Below are 4787 nucleotides of genomic sequence, written 5' to 3'. Positions count from 1 at the left end.
TAATAGGCAATATTGGACTGTTTGCCACTAGCGTTTGAAAACTTATGTAAGAGACTGGTGTACAAAGCCCTAGCTGGGTACAGATATCTCTTATGTGCCCACCACAATCACAAACACAGCAGATATTTCTTGTTTAATTGCTTCCTAAAGTATTAATTAACTTCTTTGGGCTGCATAAATCAGCCCAAAGAATTTCACAAAAATTTAATTTTTGTGAAACTGACAACATTGGCATAGTCTCCAGGACTCACTTCATGTCAAAATGGAATAGGTGCAAATACATGAGGCATGGTGGCTATGGCCTTGTCTGCTTGAGCGACCCATACAGAAGTTAGGTGAAATTTATGGTTTTCCAAAAATGGAGAACATGCCTCACATGTGCTCCTAAGGTCCTCCAGCATGCAGATGCCCAGACAAAACCAGAGGCCCATAAGTGAGTTGTTCTAAATGCCTTAATGACAGAAAGCAATGCCAGATTATAGTATAGACCAGGGAAATGCACTTGCAGTGCATCTTAGGGCACACAAAAGAGGATCAAAGTAGTCTGGAAGAGAGAAGGGAAAAAATGGGGTTAGCAATAGACAACAACACCAAAGGGGGGGGGGGCAGTAACAATGAGCTCCAAATCAAGGTCACAACAGATACAGAAGTTTGGCCTGGCACTCGAAGTCCACCCCTGCTAGGAAAGGAGTCAAGCAGAAGAGCAGGGGTTTCAGAGGTGGCAACAGAGACCTAACTTGCTTTGCCCTCACAGAACAACAGCACTCAGAAGAGGAGATAATAGTGGAGATGGAGGTGGATAGGGCTCTACTACCAGGTGAGCTGGCAAGGGAGTCAACCAGAGCACACAGGCAAGCAGTGCCCCAAGGAAAGACATGTATGGCAGCAAAAACCAGGTAGTCCTGCACTGCACTTCCACAGCATGCACTGTCAATCTAATGCAATGGAGCTAACAGACCCAGCCATCCTGAGGGCTCTTTTAGACCAGACAGGGAAAAGCCCAGAGCTGCTGGGCAGCAGAAGGCAAGAGCAAGCACAAAACAGCACAGGGGCAGGGGAAGCTACCAATCATGCTCAGAAAGGAGGTGTCACCAAACTCTGAGCTGACTCTGTAATGAAGCTGTCTGAGCATTCCAGTGGTGAGGATGATGCAGAGCCACTAAGACTCTTTACATCCAATAGACAGACAACCAGAAAAAAAAAAAAAAAAACTCTCAACAACCAAAGGCTCCTCAGACACAGATCCAAACACCTCACCAGTTGCAAAAGTTGGTAGAACAATCAGTGACTAAACACACGTTAGGGAACTGAATGGAACTGGGGGAAATGTCAAAAAAAAAAAAAAAAGCCCTCTGAATGTGTTGTAGCTTGTAAGTTTGTCTATAATATGGAGGTGGATGCCATCACACGTTGGTGGATTAAAAAAAAAAAAAGGATTCAATATCTCAGACCACAGATATAACTCTGAGAACTAGCTTCAAACTGCCTATCATCACACAGTAGGGGGAAAAATTTATTTTACATAGCACTTCCTTGTGATACACTTTCGTAATGACAGGTTTGACAGGATGGCCAATGTGGCAATACCTCTGTTCCATTATATGGATAATGTGCTGCTACCCTGTTATTCTTTTACAGTTTTAAAACAAGTTAAGCTACATTTTTGAGCCTTCTTTAGTCACCCTGTGAAAGATGAAAGATGGTCTTTATCTGACACTTGCCCAATCAGAAGGATACAGTCTGGTGGCTGCAAACACCCTGCCGATTGCACATATACTTTTGCTCCTGTAACTCAATGAACAATCTGTCAATTGTATATCAAATTATTTGTCAGCTCTGCAATAGATACCCTATCAGGTAAGCATAACTACTGACCAAATCTGGACTTACTTATAAGCGTAGACTGCTTCTGAACTACAGTGGAACACCATGTGGATCCATGTGGAAACTTTAGTCCAGAACAGTACAATTAATGTCACCCAAGGTTGTGATATTCTGCATGAAACAGACTACACTGGGTATCTGAAAACAAAGTTTTCCTCATGTGTACCAAGAAACAAATAGCAAATCAAACCTGGGCCCCACCACTGGATGTCTTATGGCTTTATGGCTCTTAGGGATCAGCAATAGTCCTAGTCATTTTGTTTGATGTGACATGCTCAGTGAGGGTTTGCTGCAGTAGCTTCTATTATTCTTGTGGCTTTGGATGCAATAGTCTGTACTCCTTATATAGACCTCAAAAAGGGACCCTCCAAAAGATAACACACAGAGAAATGACAAATCTTTAAGGGCTGAAGTGTCAAAAAGGTAAAGGTGTTTAGGCTGCCCTGCTATAACAACCTATAGACATAGAACTGCCACAATTCTATTAGGTAACTGCTTGACAGATAGCCACTAGCATCTGTAAGCTTTTGGAAGAGAGTGGGGGCATAGATCAGTGCATATCTATTTTATGTGCATGTCGACACCCCAAACATAGACTTTTCTCATGTCCATGCCAATTTATAACCCCTATCCTGTACCAGGAAGGTTAGTGGCTATTGAAAATACCACCAGGACAGGGCTATCTAAAGACACATTCAGTAGTGTGTTAACTATACAGAAAAGACACTGTACAGTTTAAAAACAAATCTTACACGGCCTTACATTTCAGTTTTTTTCTTTAAAAGGAATGAGTTGTGTACGGGGGGTTAAGTGCTTTATAGACACGAAAAAAAAAACTGTGCTAAAACCAACTTATTCATCATCATCATCTTCTTCCTCCTCATCCTCTTCCTCCTCTTCTTCATCTTCTCCATCCTCTTCATCTTCCTCCTCTTGCTTTTTTTTCTTGCTCTTTTCAGCCCTGACAACTCCCTTTTTGGCTGCATCAGGTTTTCCTTTAGCTCGGTATGCGGCAATATCCTTCTCGTACTTCTTCAGCTTGGCAGCCTTCTCGGAAGGCTGCTTGTCAGCGGCGGCAGTGTCATTCCACATCTCTCCAAGCTTCTTTGCAGCATCACCAATGGAGAGGCCAGGGTGCTTCCGTTTGACCCGTTTGCTTTTTGGACGTTACTCAGAACAGAACAAGAAAAAGGCCGAGGGAGGCCTCTTGGGTGCCTTGGGATTCTTGAACTTCTTTTATGTCTCCCCTTTAGGAGGGATATAGGTTTTCATTTCTCTCTCATAACGAGCCATGTCTGCCTTTACCATATCTTCAAATTTTCCCTTCTCCTTAGCAGACATGGTCTTCCACCTCTCTGAGCATTTCTTCGAAAACTCTGAGAAGTTGACGGAAGCATCCGGGTGCTTCTTATTGTGCTCCTCCCAGCAAGTTTGCACAAAGAATGCATAAGATGACATTTTGCCTCTCGGCTTCTTAGGATCTCCTTTTCCCATGGTTAGTTATTTTTCCTCCACGAGGCACAGAGTCGCCCATTGCCCATCCGGCTCTCACTTGCCCCAGCGCTGTTTCTATGGAGCTCAGTGTCCTGCAATGGCTGTGAGAGCCGGAGCCAGACGCAGCCTTCTCACTCTCTCCACTCTGTAACACTACTTTGACCTTCATTTTGACAGCTCTTAATTTTCATATTCAAGTATCACCTGCTAAGTGAAAAGTACCAGCAAGCAGTAATTCCCATTATTTCATATTTGAGTATCCTCCATTCTTCTGTTAAAAACATATAAAAAAATATTGTTGAATGTGTGAAAATCACAAGTGTATCTAAATTCCACTAAGTTCCAAATAACAGCAGAGGAACTGTAAGCAAGTACACTCTCTCAGCTTCATAATAATTTTATAAGGTAGGATTTCCTATCAATCCATGTTTTCTTAGCAGTAAATTAAGAATCTATTAGTGAATTATAAAATTGACTTAACATTTCAAAATCATCACTTTTAAGCAAATAAACCAGAATAGGAGCTATTAGAGTATAATTGTTTCCTGAAGACTATTCTCATATATATAAAGTTATATCCATATATAACACCCCCTCATTATGCAAAGAAATATTCAAAGATCCCAGAACTAAAACCACAAATAATGTCAAACCATATATATGTATATATTTATTTATTTATGATAGTTTAATTCATAAGTTAGCCACAGCAAAGTATTAAAGACAACAAAATATACTGTAATAATTGATACTTGGGGGACCAGAATTGTGGTAGACCAGGTTAAGTCGCCATTTGTGACATGGACTTCACATTTAAGAGTACCAGCACAGGGCCCGGCATGGTGGCGCAAGTGGTTAAAGGTCCTCGCCTTGCACACCCGGGATCCCATATGGGCGCTGGTTCTAATCCCGGCAGCCCCGCTTCCCTTCCAGCTCCCTGCCTGTGGCCTGGGAAAGCAGTCGAGGATGGCCCAAAGCTTTGGGAACCTGCACCCGCGTGGGAGACCCGGAAGAGGCTCCTGGCTTTGGATCGGCATAGTATCGGCCCGTTGCGCTCACTTGGGGAGTGAATCATGGGACAGAAGATCTTCCTCTCTGTCTCTCCTCTCTGTATATCCACCTTTCCAATAATAAAAATAAATCTTTAAAAAAAAAAAAAAGAGTACCAGCACAACTCCTGGTTACTATGCTCTGATCCAGCTTGCTACAAATGTGCCTGGGAAGGCATCAGAAAATAGATCGACTACCTGATCCCCTGCCACCCACATGAGAGATCAGGCTGAAGTTCCAGGCACCTGGCTTAAGTTCGGCGCAGCCCTCGCTGTTGCAGCCATTTGGGGAGTGAACCAGTGGATGGAAAAACACTTGGGCTTGCTCACACATTCATTCTCTCTCTTCTCTCTCTCCTC

At 42.9% G+C, this 4787-nt stretch overlaps 1 pseudogene; it reads right to left on the bottom strand.

The window, feature by feature from the left end:
- Positions 1-2736: 2736 nt before the first annotated feature.
- LOC121170751 lies at positions 2737-3410 on the bottom strand (annotated as a pseudogene).
- Between the last annotated feature and the right edge of the window lie 1377 nt (positions 3411-4787).

This window comes from Ochotona curzoniae, unplaced genomic scaffold (genome assembly GCF_017591425.1).
Source record: "Ochotona curzoniae isolate NIBS_2020 unplaced genomic scaffold, NIBS_Ocur_1.0 contig_1274, whole genome shotgun sequence".
Lineage (NCBI taxonomy): Eukaryota > Metazoa > Chordata > Mammalia > Lagomorpha > Ochotonidae > Ochotona > Ochotona curzoniae.
The sequence above is the reverse complement of the archived record's forward strand: the minus strand, read 5'-3'. Positions and strand labels throughout refer to the sequence as shown.